Raw genomic sequence first — 25,196 nt, 5'->3', positions numbered from 1 at the left:
ATGAACATTCACATAAACACACTCACACACACACACACACACACACACACACACACACACACTCATCTTTTGTCCCAGACATGTACTGTACTCATTTCTGTTGCCTAGTAGTGGAACTGCTATATCACAGATTATGTGTGTGTCCCACTTTAGCTAATATCACCAGTTCTGTCAAAACAGATGTTTCAATTATATTCCCACCAACTCCGTATGAGTATTCCTTTGCTCTAACATTCTTTGTCCTTGGATTAAGTCTTTTTCATTTTAGCCATTCTGATGTGTACATAGTAGTATCTCACTGTGATTATATTTTACATTTCTATGATAACTAATGAGGCTCCACATATTTTTAAGTATTTACTGACTATTCGGATATTCCACTTTCTGAGGTGTGTGTTCAATTTCTTGCCTATTTTCCTATTGGGTTATTTCTCTTTCTCTTATTGATTTTAGTTCTTTATATATTTTGAATGTGAGTCACTTGTCATTTATATGTATCACAAATATTTTCTCCCACCTATTCATTCTCTAATGGGTGTCTCTGATGAAGAGATGTTCTTAATTTTAATGTAGTTCTATTCATAATTGTTCTTCATATAGTTACTGCATTTTGAGTCTTGAGTGAGAAATCTCTGTCTCTCCCAAATCACGACGTTATTCTTCAATGCCATCTTCTGGGAGTTTTAATGTTTTACTTTTCACATCTAGATCAACAATGTATCTGGAATTTCTTTCTGTGCATATGACACAGGAACCTAGATTCATTTTTTTCTATGTGAATATCCACTTTTATTGAGAGACAATTCTTTCCTCACTATTCTCCTGTGTTACCACAAACCAAATTTTAATTTGTATGTGTAGGTTTTTCTCTAGACTATTTTTCAATGATCCATGGGTCTACTTAGATCTATTATTATACCAGTACTGCATTGTCTCAATTACTGTAGTTTTATAATAAACCTTGTTTATAGCAGTATAAATCCTCCAACTTGATTCTACATTTTCAAATTGTTTCGGCTCTTCATGGCTATTTGAATATTCAATCTGACTCTAGAATCAGAATTAGATTTCCAGGGGAAAAAAAAAAAAACTTTGTGAAATTTTAATTGGGATTTTACCTAAAAATCAATTTGGGGAGAAGTGACATTTCTATGCTATTCAGTATTCCAATCCATAAAAAAAAATATTCTCCCATTTATTTAATATCTTTCCTTTTTTCTATGTATATTTTTTCTGTGTGTTGTATATGTCTTACTAGATTTGTTCCCAGGTATGATGGTTTGAAGTGCTGTTTTAAATAGTAACTTTTAAATTATATAAAAATGTAACTGGCTTTTATATATTAAATATGTATATATGAAATTACTTTTGTGGATGAGTGGTGTTATTTCTTCCTTATATATTTGGTAGAATTCACTGGTGAAGCTACCTGGCCTGAAATGCTCTTTGTTAAAAAATTCTTAAATATGGATTCAAATTTCTTAGTATATAGGACTATTCTATTTCTTCATGTGTCCATTTTGGTCAGGTTTATCTTTCCTGGGAATTTATCTTTTTCATCTAACTTTTCAAATTTATTAGTCCAAATCTGTTAATATCTTCTTATATATTTTAATGTATATAGAATCTGTGGTAATGTCTCTTTTCTTTCCTAATATTGCCTATTTCTTCCATTTCTCTTTGTCTTCTTTTATTTGTCTTGGAAATGGATAATAGTTTACTATACACTATTTTTAATATCACTTGATGCAAGGAGAACAAAGATGGGGTAGTCCCACCCCTTAGAAAATACCATTTAATAGGTACAGGGAGAAGACAAATATTTCCTCTTTCAAGCACTTAAATCTGGAAACTATAAAAGAAATCAAACATCATGAAAAATTTCCTAAGATACAGGTGAAGAGAACAGAAGTATCCACCACCCCAAAACATAAAACTCAGTGTCTGTAATCCAGTAAAAAATTTTTCCAAGCATACAAAGAGGCAGAAGAGTTTCCAGGCCACAGCCCAAGGAGAGGGAATGCAAACAAGCCATAATGAGAAGAAAAATCAACGAATAAAAATTATGCAGTAACAGCAGAGGTGATAAAATTAGAATACAAGCACATTAAGATAGCATTATAAATACACTTCACATTTCAAGAAGACAGAGAAAACACTAAGCATGATGAGGAAAGAAACCAAAGATATAAAAATACCCAATTCAAACTATAAGGTGATGAAAAATATGATACCTAAAATGAAAAATACACTGGATAAAATCAATAGCAGATTAGACACTGCAGAGGAAGAGATCTGAGAACTTGCAGACATAGCAATAGAAACTATCCAAAATGAAGTAGAGAAAAAAAGAGTGAAAAAAATTGAACGGTGCTTCAATAAGCTGTGAGAAATATCAAACATGAAATCAGAGTCCCAGAAGTAAAAAGGAGTACTGGGGTATAGGGGAAGACATAACCAATACTTTAAAAATATTAAACTCAAATTTCCAAATATAATGAAGAGAAAGAACCTACACATTCAAGTAGTTCAGCAAACCTCAAGCATTTTTTAAAAATGAAGAAAAACATTACAAAGTGCTACATTATCAAAGTGCTGAAAAGCAATAATAAGAACAAAATTATGAAAGCAGTTGTAAAAAAAATGCATTACATAACAGAGAAAAAAAATATTAACAGAAAAACTGAAAGAAAAAAAATGCCAACCTAGAATTCTATGCCCAGAGAAAATGTCTTTTAAAAATAAAAGAGAAATAAAGATACTTTCAGTTATTGATAAAAGTATTCATAGTCAACAGACAAAATATTACAAGCAAAGTTAAGGACATACACCTAAGAAAAAATAAAGATGAGAATAGAAATCAATGGAAAAGAGAAAAATAGAAAAAAAAATCAAGATGAGTCTTTGAAGGCATCAATAAAGTTGATGAACTTCTATCTAGACTGATCAAGAAAGAAGAGACGAGACACAAATTATCAATATAAAAAATGAAAGGGGTGACATCACTACTGATCCTACAGACATCAAAAGAATAAAAACAAAACCTTATGAATATAGTCTATGTTAATACATTTGACTACTCAGACGAAATGGAAAAATTTTTAATTTCTTTCACAAGTTTTGTGCTGCCAAACTCGTAAAAGAAGAAACAGATAACGTGAATGGTCCTATATCTAAACAACAGACCAAATGGCTTTACTGGTGAATTAAACCAAACATTTTAGGAAGAAGTATTGCAAAATCTACCAAATTCTTCTAGAAACCTTCAGCAGAAGTAACTTTGCTCCTTTAATTCTTTAAATATTACCCTGATATCTAAACCAAACAAAAACATTGCAAATAAAAAAGAAAACTACAGACCAAAATCACTCATCATCATAGACACAAAAATACTTTTAAAATATTAGTAAATTGAATCCAGCTTATAATAAATATGTTATTTCCAAGTTGAGTTTATCCCAGAAATGCAAAGTTAGTAAAACTTTCAATTGGTCAATATTCTTCAAAAGTGTCAAGGCATGAAAGACAAGGAAAGACAAGCTGTTACAGAATGAAGGAGATTAAAGAGAAATAATAAGCAAATGTAATGTGGGATCCTGGATAGTATTCTAAATTAAAAAAAGTAAATAAATAGTGAGAAAACTGATAAAATTAGACCAAGCACTATAATTTACCTAAAAATGAAATAATATTAATTACACCAATGTTACATTCCTGGTTTTGTTGTTTGTACTATGGTCATGTAAGATGTTAACTTTACGGTAAACTTTCTGTACTATATTTTCAAACTTTCCTTAAGTCTAAAACTAGTTCAAAATAAAATCGTTTTTAAAAAAACTAAAAAATGTGATTTACCAAATCAAGAGTCTACAGAGATTACCTATATATGATAATATATATGTACTGAGATATATATATGATATATATGATATCTATTGAGATATATATGATATATATGATATCTATATGAGATATGATATATCTCAATAGACATGAGAAAAATTTTGACAAAATTCAATATCCATTAATTATAAAAACTAAGGAATCTAGAGATAGAAGAGAAAGTCCCCGGTCTGAAAAAGGACATTAACAAAGTTCTAATAGTCAACATCCTTCTTAATGGTGAATGACTGAATGATTCCCCTCTAAGATCCAGAAAAATGAAGCAGATTTACTCTCAACACCCCTATTCAACACTGTATTAGAGGTTCTAGTCACTGCAATAAAGAAAGAAAAAGAAATAAAAGGAGAATCTACCAATAACAAAAAAAAGGAAATCTAATAAGGGGTTTTAACAATGACAAAGGATGCACATCAGTATGAAATAATAAATTTTATTTCTATATTCTAGCAATGAATGAAGTGGAAACTGAAATTATAATAGAGTATCATGTAAAGTACATTAAAATCACGGAATACTAGAAAAAGAGCTAATGAAACATGTGTAAGATTTTTATCATGGAAACTACAAACAAAATGATCAGAGACATTAAAGAAGACCTAAATAAATGGAAAGAAATACCATGCTCACGAACTGTAGGATTCAATATTGCTGAGCTGACAGTTCTCCCCTACTATCTGACTTATAAATTTGATGCAATCCTAATCAAATTTCCATCAGGCTGTTTTGAAACATTTGACAAGCTGATTCTAAAATGTATGTGGAAAACAAGGAACCTAGAATACAGACTAAGTAATTTTGAAAATGTAGAACAAATTTGGAGTGACACTCTCTGATTTAAAGACTTACTATTAAGCTACAGTACTCAATACAATCTAACACTGCTTTATCAGTAGAGGCATGGGTCAATGGAACAGACAAAAGAAGTTTCCCTTTCTAGCCAAGAGACAGAAACAGGGCTTGAACTTACCCTCCCATCAGAAAGAACTATAGATCAGGACAAAATATATTAAACTACAATTTTCATGGCATTGGACATCAGGCAATGAAGGACAATGATCCATGAGATATGGTAAAAAAATACCACATTAACACTAATCAAAAGAAAGCTAGAGTTTCTATATTAATATCACTCAAAGTAGATTTCAGAGCAAAGAACACTACCAGGGATAAAGAAAAGCATTTCATAATAGTAAAAGATTCATCAAGAATACAGAAGAATTGTAAATACTGAGGCACTTAATAACACAGCCTCAAAACACATGAAGCAGAAACTGATAGAAATGCAAGGAGAAATAGGCAAATTCACAATTATAGTTAGAGATTTCAATACTTCTCAATAATTGATGGAACAAGTAGAAAGAAGCGAATAATAAGGAAATGGTAAGGAAATAGAAAACTTCAACAGCACTATCAACAGTGGACTAATTAACATTTATGGAATACTCCAATCAACAATTACAGAAAACACCTTTTTTTCAAGTATGTATGCGACATTTACAAAGATTGAACATATGACTGGTGATAAAATAAGTTTCCATTAAGCAAAACAATTCAAGTAAAAAATATGTTAATGCCTCATAACCCTAACAGAGGGCTTGACTGAGGAAGGGCCACACCACCCAGGGTAAGCCAACCTGGACCCATCTCTGAGCTTTTTCCGCTGGAGCTAGCAGACAAGTCAGGATTTTGTCTCTCACATCATGTTGTATATCTGGGGCCTCCAAGGGTCACTTTTTCCACCTCACAGAGGAAATCGATGAATGATAGAAAAGAACAAGCTCCACAGAGAGAAGCAAAGCCAAGAGGCAGGAAATACGAAAAAATTTAAAAAGACAAACTTCAAGAAAATCTTTAGACTCTAGATTCAGTTATTCATGATACTGATTACAATATTCCACAGTTAAGGTATTTAATTTATTTAATTTTTAGCTTTGCTTCTCCAGTTTGTTTTGGGTCTTATCACTTGACACTCCAACGGTCCTAACTATAATGGTAACACTACGGCTCTGTGGGTTTTTCACATCTTCACCTGAACGCTGATCCACACACAGCAGACTTAAAGTGCCAGAACTCCCTGCGGTATCCCAAAAGGCGTGTCCTTGTCGAGAGTTAGGACGCCTTTGGGTTCAGACAAGCCAAGGCTGAACTGCATCTCGGCTGTATGTGTTGATTACTCGCTGTCTGAGCTTGCGTGAGTTACGTATACTCGAAACTCATATTTTATCCCCAATGTGGATAATAATATCTGTATTTTAAGGAAAGGCATTAATATAAGCTTACAGAATTTAGGAGACCTTTAAAGTTTAAAATTAGTGAGTGTAGCACAGAGCTAGCTAATATTACTCTGCTCTTTCAGATTTTTATAAACCTGACTTAAGTCCTATATTTATATAACTGATGGGAATTCTAATACCCCCCTAAAAGTCTCTAGACTTCTTGGCTCCCAAAAGGTGAATAAGCGTCTGTGAGACAGAACTACTTTATAACAGAAGCCCGCAAAGCAGTCATTAAATAAAAATATATAGAACAGGTGATCAAGTGTCCGGACTGCTCATAGGGCTTGATGAGGAAGTATCACGGCACTGCCACCAGGTACTTGGCCAGAAGTTGAACAGGGTCTCCAGTGACTCAGGTCCCACAGCAGGGTGAATTCACTCAACTTTCAGTTGTCCATACCTTTGTGGCTGTAAAGGCCAAAAGTAGGGGTAGAAACCAACTGGGCAGAAGGATTTGCTTAGATAGAGTAGGTCAAGGTAGTCAAGGCCCAGGGTTATAGACTAAGATAGTAAAAAACAGATGAAGCAGACATCAAGCCTATAACGAATTAACTCTAGGACTATACGTCCTCTGACCTCTGTGCTTATGATTCACTTGTGAATATTGGTGCCCAAACAAGGAATAGTTCTCTACAGATGGAGCAGTTTGTCTCAGCCCTTTATTCATCATCATCCCTCAAAGAAAACTTTTTAGACATCTTTTTCTTAATCACCCACCCCATGAAAATTTAATACCTTAGATATTCTGTATATCTGTTTATATGGTCCCTTTGAAGGACCATAAGCCATTGCAGTATCGAAGATATATATATATATATATATATTTTTTTTTTTTTTTTTTTTTTTTGCGGTACACGGGCCTCTCGCTGTTGTGGCCTCTCCCGTTGCGGAGCACAGGCTCCGGACGCGCAGGCCCAGCGGCGACGGCTCACGGGCCCAGCCGCTCCGCGGCATGTGGGATCTTCCCAGAGCGGGGCATGAACCCATGTCCCCTGCATCAGCAGGCGGACTCTCAACCACTGCGCCACCAGGGAAGCCCAATACCGAAGATATTTTTGCCCCCCGCCCATGAAGACCAACTTTCACCGCTTGGGGGATGATACCTCCTACAATGAGAATGCATGAGACAGAATTTGTTCTTTGTTGCCAAAAATTAGAGGTCTGTTTTCTAGACACTACTCTGGCGTCTACTCTTCTGTCAGAGCCCTTAGGTTGTTTGGGATGGACTAGTGAGTTGGTCAGGGAGGACAGGAGGTGGGGGAAAATGGGTAGAACACTTTATGAGGAAAAAAACAAAGATAAGAGCAAACAGTTATCAAGTGCTTTTTGTGTGTCAGCCATTTTACTAACTGCTTTACATATATTTCACTCAATACTCTCAAATTTCTCATGAGGAGCTTATTATTCTTTGTAAGTTATGAAAAAGAGAGCTGATTCTTAGAGAGGTTTTATAACTTGCCCAGGATCGCACTTCTTGTTTTGTTATCCTGCTACACTTTGATGAGGAAGATGTGGAAGGCTCAAAGCAGTCAGGAAATAGTATGCGTACAGTGGTGAGATGCTTTCCGTGAGATGGAAAACAATCTCACGATACTGAGGGTCAGATTTCACCGAGAGTAGCCTAGCCCCAATTCGGAACGAGAAGGACAGCCAAACCACATCAGTCTGACTTGGTTGTGTATATTTTATAGGACCTATATTTTATACAATAGGCTTAGATCTCAAAATCCTGAATTTTAGTGGGATGAATAGGGGAGAACCTGATGGTCCCAGACATCATGATAAGGGACAGTTACAGAGTGAAGCTTCAGCTTGTATGTAAGGGAATGTGTCCCCAAAAGACCTGTCACTGTGGTTAAATGCTGCTACGGCTAAGAAGTAATACAAATCATCCAATTAATATTCAGCCGAGATCTAAGAATTATGCTCAGTGTGCGATTCACGTCCTCCATTCACCCATTAGTATGGAGTCCTTAGATCTTGGGTAAATGGACCTAAACGACTATGAGAAATGAGATGCTTTCTGAAATGCAAACTGAAGTGAGGGCCACTTCATTTTCTCTTAGAAGCCTTCACCATTATAACAGTCTACATGCAGAAAAGAATCCCTTCTTCCTTTGAATATCAGGACTCTTTATGAACCCTTTCTTCCTTTGAGTATCAGGGCTCTTTATGCGCATACCTCGTGTTATCATTTTGCACTTTTGTTCTATTTCCCCGATAATGGTGTAGCAAACTATTGCCCAAAGGCCAAATTTGGCCTGCCATTTGTTTTTGCATGGCCCACAAGAAAAGAATATTTTTATATTTTTAAATCGTTGAAAAAATAAAAATAATATTTTATGATGTAAAAATTATATAAAATTCAAATTTAAAATTTCAGTGTCCATATATTTAGATTTATTGCTACCAGCCACATTCATTCTTTTTTTATGTATTATCTATGGCTATTTTACTGCTACCATGGCAGAGCTGAATAGCTGTGATGTAGAATGTATGGCCCACAGAGTCTAACATATTTTCTATCTGTCCTAATACAGAAACAGTTTCCCAACCCCTGCCCTAGAGGACTGTAAATTTCTTGAGGTAGCGGCTATACCTGAACACAACTTTGATACCCCACAATGCCAAAAGCACTGTCTACAACAAAGTCAATGCCTACAAAATGATCAACTGTAACTTTGTTTTAGAGAAGGCTGAGAATAAAGATAAAGCTGGTCAAATTAGAGGAAAAATATGACCTTTGTGACCTTGTAATTGAAGACACTGAGATGAAATTCAGACATACTTTAGGCTCAGTGATGTCCACAGGTAAAAGGGGCACATTTGTCTATACCCATGTGGACTATTAACCTTCACCATTCTCGGACTTCCCTGGTGGTGGAGTGGTTAAGAATCCACCTGCTAATGCAGGGGACACGGGTTCGAGCCCTGGTCAGGGAAGATCTCATATGCTGTGGAGCAACTAAGCCCGTGCACCACGACTACTGAGCCTGCGCTCTAGAGCCCACAAGCCACAACTAATGAGCCCATGTGCCACAACTACTGAAGCCCCCATGCCCTAGACCCCTTGCGCCACAACTGCTGAGCCCATGTGCTGCAACTACTGAAGCTCGTGTGCCTAGAGTCCGCGCTCCGCAAAAGGAGAAGCCACTGCAATGAGAAGGCCGCGCACCACAACAAAGAGTAGCCCCCGCTCACCACAACTAGAGAAAGCCCAAGTGCAGCAAAGAAGACCCAACACAGCCAAAAAACAAAAAAAAACAAAAAACCTGCACCATTCTCAAGTCTCACTCCTGTATCTCTTCCTCCTTCCCCTGTACTCTCAGCCATGGGTACTCCATCTTATTTCACAGAGAAAATAGGTGCCGGTGGAAACCCTTCAACTTCTGATCACCAACGCCCAAACGCAAATCAACCAAAAGCCAATCAACTGACTTAATAATGAGACCAAAAAAAAAGAAGAGGCCCTCTTTTATACTCCTTGAAGAGAGTGAGAGGACCCACTATTACCATATTTTTTGTCTCCTTCCCTTACCTATCCCTTGTGTAACGCAGTAACAATGCTTCATAGCTGAGTTGGGTGGGAAAGCACACGAGCAAAGCTCTTTTCTCTAAGTGATGCTCATGATTCATCGAGTTGCCAGTTTTGACGTTAATCCAGATAACTGCCCTAGTAGTTTCTGAAAGGCCCCCTTCACCTCCTTATTCCTCAGACTGTAAATCATGGGGTTCAGCATGGGTGTCAAAATGGCACAGAAGAGAGAGATCGACTTCTCCTGAAAGACAGAAGGGCGGGAGCGTGGTTGGATGTAAGTGAAAAGGGCCACGTCACAGCACAGGACAACTACTGCGAGGTGAGAGGCACAGGTGTGGAAGGCTTCCTTTCTCCCCTCTGTGGACTGGATCTTTAGGGTGGTGGAGATGATCTGGATGTAGGACAAGAGAACCAAGCAGAAAGGTGTCATCAGCAGAACAATACTAGAAACCATGACTGCGATCTCACTGGAGGAGGTGCCCACACAGGCCAGCCTGACCACAGCTAGGAGTTCGCAGGATATGTGATCAATATACTTGTTGTGCCCATGGACAACTGAAAGGTGATGGTGGTCTGCATGAGAGAGCTGACAGAGGCACTGACCCAGGATGTGATAGCCAACTAGTACAGAGCCCTCCATGCATGATGACCAAGTATCTCAGGGGGTCACACACAGCCACATAGCGGTCATAGGCCATCACTGCCAGAAGAACTCACTCAATCCCACCCAGGCCCAGGGAGGAAAATAACTGGGCTGTACAGCTCACATATGGGATTCCTTTATGTTCTGCAAGAAAATGCACCAGCATCTGAGGGACAATGCTTGTGGCATAAGAGACATCAACAAGGGAGAGGTTGGTGAGAAAGAAATACATGGGAGTCTGGAGTCGGCTGTCCAGTCTGATCAGAAGAATAATGAGGAAGTTCCCCAGCACTGTCACCAGGTACATAACCAAGAACAGGACAGAGAGAGCCAGAGAGAGCAACCCGAGTGTCCCAGTCACTGGACAGGCCAAGGAGAATGAATTCTCTCACCAAAGTATGGTTATCTGCTCCCATTTAAAAATGTGAGGATTATTAATCTGCAGAGAGACAGAAATAACAGAATCTACTGAATCACAGAACCATAAAAATAACTTTTATCAATACAAACTATATACAATTGGCCACCCTTAGTCAGATGTTTCACATCACTCATGGGCCAAGATGACAGGCTTCATCCTGATATACACTGTATCCATTCTGCATCAGAGAACAGGACAGCACCTTCCTAAGGACTTGATGTTGTCCCTGGGAGGCCCAGTTAAAGCCTGAAGATAATGCATTACAATTTTAGGAGCTGCACATCTTTACCAACTTGCCTAAGTTTCTAGGGCAAGGGAAGGATGGTAGATAACAATGGCAGGTAAACTGATAAACAGTGAAGAAAAACTTGGTAGGAAAGTTACAAAAACTACCTTAAATATGTCAACTAGATCCATTATGATGACATGTATAAATCTATTATAAAAAGAAATATTGAAAAGAGGCAGGGGCTTGTGAAAAGATCTGGAATCAGAGAATCTAGGTTTGAAAACTGATTTTATTTACCAGCTATGTGATGTAGGTTTAGTGACAAACTTTTACATATGAAACAGGTAATATTATACAACTCACAAGTACATTTAAGCTCACATGTAGGTAATTTATGGAGAAAGTACTCTGTGAACTATTACTTGTAGCAGTACTGTAGTAGTATGGGTATTAGTAGTCATATGATCTCTGCCTTGGCGTAAATAAAGTAGCAAACATGTTTTTCCCATGTAACCCCCCCCTCAACAATTCAGTCATAAATAATATTGGAGGCAACTTTTAATAGAACTGAGGGCTTAGGAATAGCTGGGTCACTTTGAGGACCTGGGGACCATTTGTCTTTCTGATAGCCTTGGGTCTCTTTAGCCTCAGTGAGATACAGTGGGGTAGATGATTGTAATTGTACTTGTTCTTTTCATTTTTCTCCTTTCAACTTGCTGCTGTTAAAAATCTACCCTTTTATATGGGCTCAAAGTGAAGGAAATGAGAGTGTGAATGCTTGACTTTTTATTTACAAAAGAGAAAGGGAAGCAAATGTTTACATACCTTTCTTTTTTTTTTTTTTTTTTGCTGTACGCGGGCTTTCAAAAAAAATGAATAGTCTTAGGTTAAAATTAATCAGCATACCAACGGAAGATATTTCAGCTATTTTAATAAAATACTTTGCTGTAAAGCATAGTATAATAATTCTACAGATAATAAATTTTAGAAATAAGACAGGACAAGATTGTGGATTGTGTGGGAATTCTGCTCAGGATGAACTTAATTCTGTATACATTTACACATCATAGATCTGTTTGTGCATGAAAGTGATGTGAAGAAATTTGTGTTGCATGATTAACGTGGAGGCAGTGTGTAGGATGTGTGGAGTGGGTAGAGCTTACGTCAGGGAAATTTACAAGGAAGGCATTACACTTCATAAAGTGGGATTGATGAGGGCAAACGTAAGTGTGAATGAACACTAAATGAAAGATGGAAGATACGTAATTAAAACAAAGATTTATTTATTTATTTGAGGCTTAAATAAATGAGGATTTATTCTATGGAGTGGTGAGGAAGAAGAAAAAAATCAATCATGATGTGTTAGAAGAGTGGGAGAACTTTTAGTTCCATTGTCAGACATGAAGAAGTGAGGAAGGAATACAGCATGTGGGGAGATGAATGGAGATGTTCGTGAGATATTTATGAAATATTTTTTAAATTGTTGGGAAAAGCATCTGGAGCTTTGGAGGGAAGTCTAGGAGATAAATGTAGAATTGAGGGTGAGCTACATACAGTTGATAATATTACTGTAGTTAGAAATCAAAAACCCTTCAAGAAAAGAAAACTATAGAAAGAAGAGTATTAACTGTGAGCAAGAAACTTACAAAGTTCTCACAGTACTGGGGTAGGAGAATTTAGGAAAATTACCCAAGAATGCAGATGAGGAATAACAGATTGGAGGAAAATCCGATCAGAAGTGAATGATAGAGTTGAGAGTTGGAAGGAGGAATTAGTTAACACTGTTAAAAGTTAGCAATGAAAATGAAATGAAAGTTTCTGAGTTTGATGCCAGGAAGGCCATGAGTGACCTTTAAGAGTACAGTTTCTATGGATTAGTGAAGGTGAAAACTGCATTTCCATGGCTTAAATGAAGAATGTTTTGAGGAAATAAACCCAGCAAGTGGATACCAATCATTTGAGAACTCTGGATGTGAAAGAAAGAAATAATTAGAGTGAAAAATAGCAAAGATTCCTCTCTCCACGGTGAGAGGCATGTATATTTTTTACAATGAGGGAAAGGGAGTCCATCAGAAGCAGGAGAAACCCCAGGATGACAGACTAAATGAAGAAATAAGATCCTGAAAGAGAGAGAGAGCATGGAATCAAAGGTTAGATCAATTATCATCACCAAATAATGGGTACCTGCCCTAATTCAGTTATTAGTATAGGAAAGTTGGGTCTTCAACTGCTTAATTTCACCGATGATCCTTTCAGTAGGCCAATATTATCCACATTATATAGGTGAAGAGTTAATGAGACTCAGAGAGGCCAAGTGGCTTGCTTCAGGAAGTGGAAGAGAATGAATTCAAAGCAGAAACTATTAGACTCCGAAGCTCATACCTGCACTCAGTGGCACTGTCACCTGTGTGTAATGAGGCACAAGCTGTAGTGGAGAGATGTGCAGGGTGAGTAAAAGGAGCACAGGGGGGTCACTGGCTGGCGTGTTCTCCAGGCGGCTTGCACATGCACCAGGGGAAAAAAATGATGTGATGATGATCTGTTTTGTGTCATTTCCTCTATGGATGGGTTAAGTCTTTGAACACAGGTAAATGTAATATTCGCCTTGAAACACCAACATCTAGCCAAGATGAGACTTTATAGATATTTGCCAAATTAACAGAAAAAGAAATGTCTACTTTCTGCTGCAGATCTGCTATATATTCAACAAAGTGAACAGATTTTTTAACTTAAATATTTTCTTGCAGTCTTACAATTATATCTGAAGGCCTTCTTTGAGGCAAGTAGATGTTATTTCAGCCTGACCATGTTGAAGAAAAGCAAAGCGAGGGGCGGTGGTAGAAGTATCTTGATAGAGCAGTGGAGGACGTCAGGTTTGTGGACATCACAAAAGAGGTTTATGAAAATTTATGTATCTGAATCATGAAATATATGGCCATTTCTAGACCTACTTGCTTTGTTTTGTCCTTTAAGAGGTTTTCAACTTAAAAACAGAACAATTATTTTGCCAGCAAAATGCGTTTATTTGGGAGAGGGTTTACTGCAAGAGAAATCGCAATGCAGGACATGCAAGCTGTAGCAGAAGCCATAGAAGTCCCACAAACAAAGGAGAGGAACCTCATAGAGTAAAAGGAGGATGTTGGGAAGGGCTGTTTTGAACCAAAGTCCTTTGGAGGAAATTGAGAATTCAGGGTTGTGATGGTTTCTCACTGGCTGAGTTGCTGGGGTAGTCGGTTACTTACAAGAGATGCAATGTGTGTATCTTTTCCTGTTGAGGTTTGTAATTGATGATTCTTTCCTGTTGATGATTCTTCCCTGGGGCCTGTAATTGACAATCCTTCCGTAATTTACACTGATGGTCGGCTTGAGACTCCCCGGCAGGTCTCCCTTAGGCAGGGTTTTCCTTTGTTAATTTTCACACAGGTAAGAGAGTTGAAGCATAGACAATATTCACTTTTCTGCTCAGAGACCCTACCCTAACCCCAAAGGGTTTGTGGATGACAGAAGCAGCTCTGTTTCTGCCCTCAAGCCCTCTTACTGCCTTATCTCCTATTTTCCTTTATTTTGTACTTTATTTTGTACACTGCATGAAAAGTTAGTGAATTAGGCAGGCATGGAGAAATAATAAGAATGAATCAGTCCTATAAAAATTTTTAAAATGTAAATGGCTTCTTATTAATATTCAAAATTGACATTATAACATACAATTCTACTGAAAAAGCACTTTCTGGGTGAAAGAAAGCAAAAAGTCAACTCCATTCCTCTGTACATCTACATGAATTCATACCTCCTCCTCTGCCTTCGACAGAGTAGCCCCCATTTGCCGCAACTAGAGAAAGCCCACGCGCAGCAACGAAGACACAATGCAGCCAAAAATTAATTAAAAAACAAAAAACTGAGACCCTTACAAATGACAGAGGGATGAGGAATGACACAGAAATTATAGGAAAAATCAGGCATGAGGTTTGGAGAGCAAAGACCAACTCCTCACGGTTAAAAATATAACCTTTGCTGAACCTAGTTAAACATACTTCCATGTGCCTTCTCCCATTATTCCAGTTATTAATACAACAAATAGAACTAAAATGCCTTCTATGACAAAGAAATGAAAACAGAAAATTAGTTTTCAGATTCCTAATACGACATATTTTATATAATTTAATACAACTAATTAGTTCAATTTAGTCAGTTATGATTTTTTTTTGTTTAAATAAAGAAAATGTGTCCATTTAAGCTTAAACCTATTTGACCTCTGTATTGGGATTCTAAACAGTCTTGGATGGGACAAGTGAAAGCCCTGAATAAAGAAGCAGAACACAAGACTGTGGGCCCCACATATTTATACACCTGCGCCATAGCAACGGCACTTTCAGTTAAAGAAAGAGTTCTCTGACTGGTGACTCGAGAGTTGGCTGATGTAGACACTGAGTGTATCCACCTTGAGAAGTAGTATTTGCATCATCCTCATGTACGGAAACAGGGCCCAGGGCCCTTTGGGTGGCTGACATCTCAAAGATGAGTCTGACATGCTGAAAGAAGAATTAACTTTTTTTTCTATTTGGGGTCTTGTTAACCTCTTTAGCCTGATACGATTACTTGAATTTTTACTTAATCAAGTCCAATTTTTAAAACTCAGTTTCTCAAACACGTGCAACCTAACATTCACTTTTGGTGACATATTTTATTATGGTTTCATCCTGTGAATTCTCACCTTCTTTGTATTTCTTGTCCCCTGTTACTAAGACCAGGGTTTTCTTTTGCAGTAAAATTCCCTCTGTCTGGCAAGTCTCCACAGTGCAGTCCCTACAGCCAATTCTAGAGGAACCAAGCCTGGGATGGGAGGAGACATAGATCCTAACTCCAATTCACTCCCTAAGTGCTGAAGGTCTTTGCATAAACCATTAACTGCCTTACATCTTAATTTATCTGTTATTAAAAGGAAAAGCATAGTATCATGTGTAGCAAACCCTTCAGAAATAATTGAGACAGAAGGCTTTAAAGCAATTAATAATTTATCTTTTCTTGTCTGGAAATGTAATATGCTAATATTCCCACCATCTGCTAGTTAATACTGATACCTAACTAAAGATTTTATAATTCTGGGCTTTTTCTTTAGTGTCTTTGTCTCTTTATAACAGTACTAAACCTGGGAGAGGTCTGTTGAAAAATATTATACCCAAGCCTCATGCTTTCTGCAAAGCAGAATTATTTTACTATATAATTTGCTATGATACTTAGAATAAGATTTCACCAGTCATGTTTCATATCCCTAATCCAAAGTCCCTAATAAGTCACATAATTTCACACTCCCACATGCTGTTGATGCCTCTCAAATATTAATCAGTGTCTAACAAAATAAACACCTCTGTTACCATCTATGTCTAAGTGGATCTAAAGAGCTTTCCCTTCCAACAAAGAGGTAGACCATGTAGAATAGAAACCCCCAAATTCCTTGGGCTCCAGGCTCATAAGTCATCTGGGACTGACTGTGATTGTGAGGAGCACTGCTGGGAGCAAGCTGACAAGAGCTCCAGAAACAGCTCCAACACAGACCTAACGGCTTCGGCAGCAGTTGCGCTGGCCAACGTTGGGCCAACAGATTCCCCTTGGGAGCCCCATGCATTAGAATGTTAATTGCTGCCCCCATTCCCAATTCACAAGAGCAGGGCCTCCATGCTGCCCTTCTCCCTGTGGAAGGCTGTTCTGCATCCTTCTCCCACCAACATCTTCATTATAGCCTTAAGTCACTCTAAAAAGAGAAGCAGCTTACTGAGGCTTTAGTACGTTCTCCTATAACCCAAGTCAAACTTTAGCCTTCAATGCCCCAATCTAGGGAGAAGTGATGGGGCTGCATCTAATTCTAGTGTAAATACCATTTCTCCCCTTTTGGATCCAGATGCCCTTATTTCTTCTCCTAGAGACAAGAGAGATGTACACCTCAGTCCCCTGATGTACGTGCAGTCTCATGGGCTTCTGTGAGCATTGGGAGTATAATGGACATCCTAGTACATTTCTCATAGTACTACGAGCTCAGAAAATAGACATCAGCATTAAATACACAGATTTTAAAATCCAGCTCTACAGAAAGTTGATAAAGGGAGCTTCAGCAACTACTGAAAAAAAATGGAAAAGCAATAAGGTCACCCAAAATCCTTAACACAGAAGGGTGAAACTTCTACACCTCTTTAAACATTTTTTCAGGTTTACTGATGTATAATTAACAAATAAAATTGTAAAATATTTGATGTGCAAAAAGTAATTATTTGATATATGTATACATTGTGAAGTGATTCAAACTATTTTTTAAATTAAATTTTGTATTTTAAAATCATTGTGGATTTACATGCTGTTGTATTAAATAATACAGAAGTATCACTTGTACCCTTTTCTAGTTTCCCCCAATGGTAATATCTTGCAATTTATAAGTTTATAGCTTTACATTTAAGTCCGTGGCCCACTTAGGTGAATTTTTTTAATAAGCTGTAAGACCCACGGAGCTGCTTTTTTTTCTTTTGCCTATGGATGGATGGCCAATTGCTCCAGGACCATTTCTTGTAAAGTCTATCTTTCTCCATTAAATTGCTTTGGACCGTTGTCAAAAATTAGTACGGTACATACATGTATTTATTTCTGGGTCCCCTATTGTGTTCCACTGATCTATGCATCTATCCCACGTAGACGGGATACCACATAGTCTTTATTACTGTCGATATATAATAAACCTTAAAACTGGATAGATTGATTCCCCCCTCATTTTATATTCCTTTTTCAAAATTGTTTCACTATTCTACTTCCTTTGCCCTTCTATATAAATTTTAGAACAGTCTTCTGTATACGTGCAAAAAAATCTTGGGCTTTTGATAGGAATTGTGTTAAGCCTATATATACATTTGTGGAGAATTCAAATCTTTACTGAGTCTTCCAATCTGTGAACACAGTTTCTCTCCATTTATTTAAATAATTTTTTCTCTTTTATTTGCAATATGTAGTTTTAAGCATATAAATTCTGTATAGTTTGTCAGATTTACATAAAATTATTTCATTTTTGAGCTCTTGTAATTGGTATTGTATTTTTAATTTCACTGTTCACATATTTATTGTTAGTATATAGAAATACAATGGATTTTTGCTTCTCTTATATCCTGTGGCCTTGAAGAATTTACTTACTCTAGGAGATCTGCATAGATTCCTTGGGATTTTCTAGGTAGACAACAGAAACTATCTAGTAGGGACAGCTTTATTTCATCGTTTCCAATCTGCATGCCTTCATTTTCTTTCTTACTTTACTGCATGGCTAGAATGCCTAGCACTACGTTGAATAAGAATGTTGAGAGCAGATATTACCACCCTATTCCTGATCTTAGGGGGAAATCATTCATTTATCATTTAGTATAGTGTTAGCTGTGGGCTTTTTGTAAATGCTGTTTGTCAAGTTGAGGAAGTTGCCCTCTATTCCTATTTTTTGAGGATTTCTATTATGAATATATGTTGAATTTCATCAAATTTTTTCTGCATTAGTTGATGATTATGTAATTTTTCTTTCTTAGTCTATAAATATTGTCTATACATCGATTTATTTTCAAACGTTGAACCAGACTTGCGTTCCTGAAATAAACTCCACTATGCTGTATACTTCTTTTTATATACTGATGTATGCTATTTGCTAAAACATTGTTAAGAATGTTTACATCTATTTTCAAGAGATATATTGGTTTGTGGTTTTATGTGTCTTTTTTATGGTTTTGGTATCAGGATAATACTAGCTTCATAAAATGAATTTGGAAGCACTTCTTTCTTCTAATTCTGGAAAATATCAGGCAGAATTCGTGTTAATTCTTCTCTGTCTGTAGAATTTTCCAGTAAAACCATATGGGCCTGGAGAGTTATTGGGGGGGAGTTTTTACATTATGAATTCAATTTTCTTAACAATGAGAAGATTAAAAGGAGGAGGGTACCTCACTACAGCCACGTAGGGGTGAAAGTCTAGGCTCTCCACATAGTTTCCACTGATGCCCAGGTGGAGAGGTGGCTCACTGCTGGCTGGCATGGAGGAAAATCCTGGCACCCTACTTGGTCGTCTCTAACACAACCCCAACAGGAGCTCTGCAGAAGGCCCTTGACTGAGACTTGGAACAAAGGATGAGCCTAAGACTGAGAATCAGAACGAGAGAAAAGAAACCTCTACCCCCATCAAAGCTATGTGCCGGGGCTTCCCTGGTGGCGCAGTGGTTGAGAGTCCGCCTGCCGATGCAGGGGACACGGGTTCGTGCCCCGGTCCGGGAGGATCCCACATGCCGCGGAGCGGCTGGGCCCGTGAGCCATGGCCGCTGCGCCTACGCGTCCGGAGCCTGTGCTCCGCAACGGGAGAGGCCACAACAGTGAGAGGCCCGCGTACCGCAAAAAAAAAAAAATGTGCTAGAAGGCAATGGAGTGACAATTGTAAAGTGCTGACGAAAAAAGAAAAGCTGTCAACCCAAATTTCAGTGAAAATATCTTTCAAAGATCAAGAAGAAATAGGAGTTCATCAGAAAAAACAAAAACAGAACTTATTGCTAGAAAACCCACACTACAAAAAAGTTCTTGGAAATTTGTCAGACAAAGGGAACATAATACCAGACAGAAATCTGGATACACACAAAGACATGAAAAGTGGTGAAATGATAAAACTGAGGATAAACATTAAACTCATTTTTAGAAAGTTTTAACAGATGACTATATAACAGAGAGTCTAAAGCAGGGTCCACTCAGTGTTACCTCATGCGAAGGACACAGGAGCAGCATGTGGTCTTCAGCCTCTAGAGACCAGACCACCGCAGAGTCAGATCCAGGCTGGAGACTCAGTGTGTTTCTAACATAGTCTGCTTTTAATTTGGTGTATCCCTGATCTAATACCTAAATAGTACAAAGAATATTTTTAAAAATTAGGATGCCAAGTGGGATTAAAGTAGTCATCTGAACGTTTAATGGATAATTGATGATTTAAGGAACTACTGTTAAATTTTATTAAGTGTAATAATAGTATTTTGGTAATAAATTTAACAAGTCTCTGTCTTTTAGAGGTACATCATGAAATAGTGCTTCAGAATAATTGAAGGAAGGAAAAATGGTGGTGTTATATATAAAACAAGATTGGCCATGATTTGATCATTGTTGAAGCTGAGTGTTGTACACATATAAACACGGAGATTCATTACTATTCCTTCTCTTTCACAGATTTTTAAAATTTTGTATTAAAAATTTCTTTAATCGTATCAAGAGCCAATCATTTTAATGTAAAAATGAGTAACTCCTTATATATTAATGACATAAAATGGATTCCAAGATATGTTGAAGAGTAAAAAAAGTAAGATATAAACAGTTTGTATGTGTACAAATTGTGTTAGAAGGGCTATTTGTATATACATACATACATACAAACTGTTTGCTTTGGAAGAAGACTACAGTGAATGTGTAGAAAAGATTTGTTTTTTAATATACCCTTTTGTACTATCAGAAAATTTTGTCAGCCCCAAGTAATTCAAAATAAAATATGTTCTAAAAATCAATTTTCAAAATCTTGGCTCTATCCCCTACTTGCAGTGTGGCCTTAAGACGTTTCTTAACCTCTCTGGGCCTCAGGTGCCTCTTCTATAAAGTAGGGATAATAAAAGTGTTTTCCCCAAAAGGCAATGTACTAAATGAGTTAACAGTGAAAAGTGCTTCCAACCACGGCTCATAAGAACTCAAAACTCATAATTTTACTTGTATTCTTCAGAAAAATAAGTAAGGAAATGGTCTAATGCTTAAGAGATTCAAAAGTTTCACCATGGAGCCCATTACCCAGGTAGAAGAGTCGATTGAAAAATTCGGATATTTCCAGCTGGGAAACAATGTTTTGTGAGGGTTTGGGGTTGAATACACTGTAATCCAACGGCTCTCAACTGGGGGTGATTTTGCTCCCCAAAGGGCTTGCTTTGCAGACAACCTTCAAGGATGCCTTTATTGTTATTAAATTCTGAATCTGATTTTTATTCTCAAACATTTTTAGCGTCCAACTTTAAAAAACAAGTTTTTTCTTAATGGTTTTATTGTTTAGAATTTCCTCTTCTGTTGCTCCTGTATTGACAGCTCTCTCTCTCCTCTCGCCTACAGACCCAGAATGTCTTTCATAAGCAGCTACTTATTAGGAATGCCTGTAGCCTCCAGGTGGCCAGGAGGAATTTAATTTATTGGCACTGGCTGAGAAAATACCTCCCTGAAAAAACATAATGTCTACAAAATGAAAAAGAGAAAAACAGAAGTCAACAGATAGACTCTGTGGTACTCTGTGGTACACGGTATTATGTTTCTACATAGGTAATGCCCACTCTCAACATTTCTGTTTTCTCAGAATGAACACTGGTTGACTCTCTGAGTGAAGTGAAACAAGCAGTGAAGCTGGGTAGGGGTAAAGATATCATGGGACAGATGGTGGACAAAAGCCACAAGTACTGTGACCTCAACAGCAGTCACAGAAATAAGGATTTAGCATCTTCACACCTTTTCTTCCTTGATGTGTCCTGTGTGCACTTGCATATTTGACCCATTTTCTTCTTTCATTCCCTTTCCCCCCCTCTTACATACAGCGTGTGCTCATGGTGCCGCATTTTTCACATTATCCCACCAATTACAGAATATCCAGAGAGGATTTTCACATTCTAGAGAAGGAGCAGGGTCCATCTAGGAATTCTGGTCTTAGAGACGGATGAGTCTTTGATACCACTGGAGAAGTCAGCTAGCACACTTGAGTTGTGCATTGTGGTAGGCGAGAGCTTTTTACAGGGGAGGAGTTGTTAAGGTTGTAAGAAGGAAATACGTTTTTTAACCCACATCTGAATATTCCCTCTCTGTTTGGGGTATCCTCCATCATCAGAGACTAGAATGTTCTCAACATCCCTTGCAGCAGGGGCACAGGCGTGACCCAAGCTCCGTCGCTCAGGTGCTTTTGTGCCAGAATTTGGCACAAAAGACCAGTAATGGTAGAGAGAGGAGCCACCCAGAATTAAACGTGATAAGGCTGGCACTATAAGCTGTAGCAAGTCCAGCACACACCACACTGTCCAGGCCCACGAAAGGCTTTTTGGGGTGGTGTCCTCATGGAATCAGTTCTGCAGAATGATTTTTGACCATTTTGCATGACGCTGGTCAACTCCAAGCCTGATTCTCAGAGACTATGTGAGCTACTTTGTACCCCTTAATAAATGTTTTCTGCTTTAATTAGCCAAAGTCTGCATCTATTGCTTGCAACTATGAACACTGGATGATGATGATACATGTGGAAACTTGATAAATAACAGGAGTGGTATAATGACTGGGTTTTTCCTTCTTTCCAATTATCTGTTAAAATGCCCTAAGAGGAGAAAGAAAAAGAGCAAGTTTCCTTTTTTGTTTGCCCATCTGATTTTTCTTTAAAAAGCTTGGACCCAGGCTATAACCACAGGGAGGAGACCCTCAAAGAAATGTTGCAAAGATTAACCCTTGAAACTTCAAGGCAGCAATCTCAGTTCACTGTCTTGCCGTGACCTGAATGCACCAACAGGACAGCTTTGCCCTATAAATGGATGACTCACCACAGATAATCAGGAAAATTACTTCAAGCTATGTCAGCAATTGCCTCTGATAGTTTTCAATGCCTGCCTTCTGTCCCTGCCTGAGTCAATTTCCTAGCTTAAGCATCCAGAGCCAATTGAGAAGATATATTTGGTTTGTTTTTCTATCTACCTTCATTATCTGGAAAAATCTTCAGTATTTCCTGCTCTCAACCTCCTCAATCTTTTTGTCCCATCCACTTGAAACCCAGAATACAGCTTTAGATTCATAGAGGCATGCCTTTCCTAAAACCATGAAAACACCCATGACTAGTTCTTTCCAGTCCTAAAAGCCTTTTGATTTTTTTTTTCTACAGGCATACCTCATTTTACTGAGCTTCCCAGTTACCGCATTTTTTACAAATTTAAGTTTTGGTGGCAACCCTGCATCAAGCAAATCTATCAGCGTCATTTTTCCAACAGCAATTGCTCACTTTGTGTCTCTGTGTCACATTTTGGTAATTCTTGCAGTATTTCAAAATTGTTCATTATTACTATATTTGTTATGGGGATCTGCGATTAGTGATCTTTGATGTTCCTATTGCAAAAATATTATGACTCGCTAAAGACTCAGATGATGATTAGCATTTTTAAGCAATATTTTTTAATTAAGGTATGTAATTTTTCTAGACATAGTGCTATTGCACACTTAAAAGACTACAGTATAGGGTAAACATTAACTTTTATGTGCACTGGAAACCAAACACTTCATGTGACTCCCTTTATTTCAATGCTCACTTTATTGTGGTGGTCTGGAACTGAACATGCAATATTCCCAAGGTATGCCTGTATTCATTTTCAAAGATTGTTTATTTTCTGTCTCTTCTCAATAGAGCAGGGACTTTTGCTTGTTCAATAATATTTTTCTAGGGCCATAACAGTGATACTGTGCAAAAATTAAAATTGTATGTTGTTAGGGTGCATGCGGCTATAAAGGGGTGGCATGAGGAAGCTTTGTGGTGATGGAACAGTTCTGTACCTTGACTGTGGTGGTTACACAAATGTACACATGTGATAAAAACAGCACAGAGGGCTTCCCTGGTGGTGCAGTGGTTAAGAATCCGCCTGCCAATGCGGGAGACACGGGTTCGAGCCCTGGTCTGGGAATATCCCACATGCCACGGAGCAACTAAGCCCATGCGCCACAACTACTGAGCCCATGTGTCACAACTACTGAAGCCCACGCGCCTAGAGCCCAGTGCTCCGCAACAAGACAAGCCACTGCAGTGAGAAGTCCGCGCACCTCAACGAAGTGTAGCCCCCCCTCGCCACAAGTAGAGAAAGCCCGTGCGCAGCAACAAAGACCGAACGCAGCCAAAAACAAAAAAATAAAAAAAAAACAGCACAGAACTATTTATACTGTACATACACACAAATAAGTGAATATAAAACTGGTGAAATCTGAACAAACTCTGTGGATTGTACCAATGTCTGTTTCCTGGCTGTGATACTTATACAAGATGTTACCATTAGGGAAAACTAGGTGAAGGGTACACAGAAACTCTCTGTACATCTTTTTACAACTTCCTATGAATCTACATTTCAAAAAAAATTTTTTTAATAATTGTTGAGCCATTTAATTAATTAAACCCAATTTGCAACTATGTTTTTAAAAACAGGAAAAGGAAGAAAATATTTAAGGTTAAGAGTAGCTTTCTTTGGATCTTGTAATGATGGGAGGTTTATTTTTATCTTTCTACCTATCTGTTTAAATTCTTAATGGAAATATTTCACTTTCGACTTTAATTTTTGGTCCATACCTTTCTTATTCCTTTAGATATTCTTTCAGTCTCCTACCACAGAAGGAGGCCTTTAAATAATCTTTGAAATTTAAAGATATCAACCTTCCCTCACCCACAGCCCCTCAACTGAGCCCCAAATGTGCGCTAAGGTGGAAGACCATCCACGGAACATGGTGAACCACATGGATAATTCTGGAAGCTGTTAATTATAATCTCTTTAGACAGCCTTTTTAAACTGTTCTCCTTCCTCTGCCACTGCAGTCATCAATTTGTCTTGTTGGTATTTGAAGTTCACTGAAAGAACAGGTTTGATTTTGTTAGTATGACTAAAGGAAATATTTTCTGCTTGCCCCATCCCCTGAAACAGAGAAGTTCTGAGGGCAGGTAGAAGCACGGTGTTCCTAATGCCACTGGAGAGCCCACGTCCATGACTAATTCTTTCCATTCCCAGAAGGCAGCTCAGCTTTTTAATTGTATGTATGTATTTTAATGCAAAACAACCTTCTTCCTTCTCCTGTATGCTCCTTTACCTGAAAGCCCCTTGGTGATAATTTTCAAAACCCTGTTGGAACTCGCCACCTCCAGCTGTGCAGGATGTGTCTGACAGCACTTCAGTGAGAAAGCTACGTCAGACTTGATCCTTTAAAAGAAGAAAAATCACATTTTAATAAGATTAAAATATTTTTAAGAGTTTTGTAATTTCTTTGCACCCAGCTTTATGAGTTTCTTAAGCATAGGAGCCCCATGAGCTGTGTCTATAAATCTTGTTGAATCAGAAGTGTCTCCACAGAGAACGCCAGCTCCTCGGGCCTCCAGTGAAGCCCGGCAGGAACAAAA

At 37.8% G+C, this 25,196-nt stretch overlaps 1 pseudogene; it reads right to left on the bottom strand.

Annotated features, from left to right (window-relative positions):
- Nucleotides 1-9,812: 9,812 nt before the first annotated feature.
- On the bottom strand, nucleotides 9,813-10,777 carry LOC137228744 (olfactory receptor-like protein OLF3; annotated as a pseudogene).
- Nucleotides 10,778-25,196: the final 14,419 nt, after the last annotated feature.

Source organism: Pseudorca crassidens, chromosome 8 (assembly GCF_039906515.1).
Source record: "Pseudorca crassidens isolate mPseCra1 chromosome 8, mPseCra1.hap1, whole genome shotgun sequence".
Lineage (NCBI taxonomy): Eukaryota > Metazoa > Chordata > Mammalia > Artiodactyla > Delphinidae > Pseudorca > Pseudorca crassidens.
Note: the sequence above shows the minus strand (reverse complement) of the source record. Positions and strands in the feature narration are given on the sequence as shown.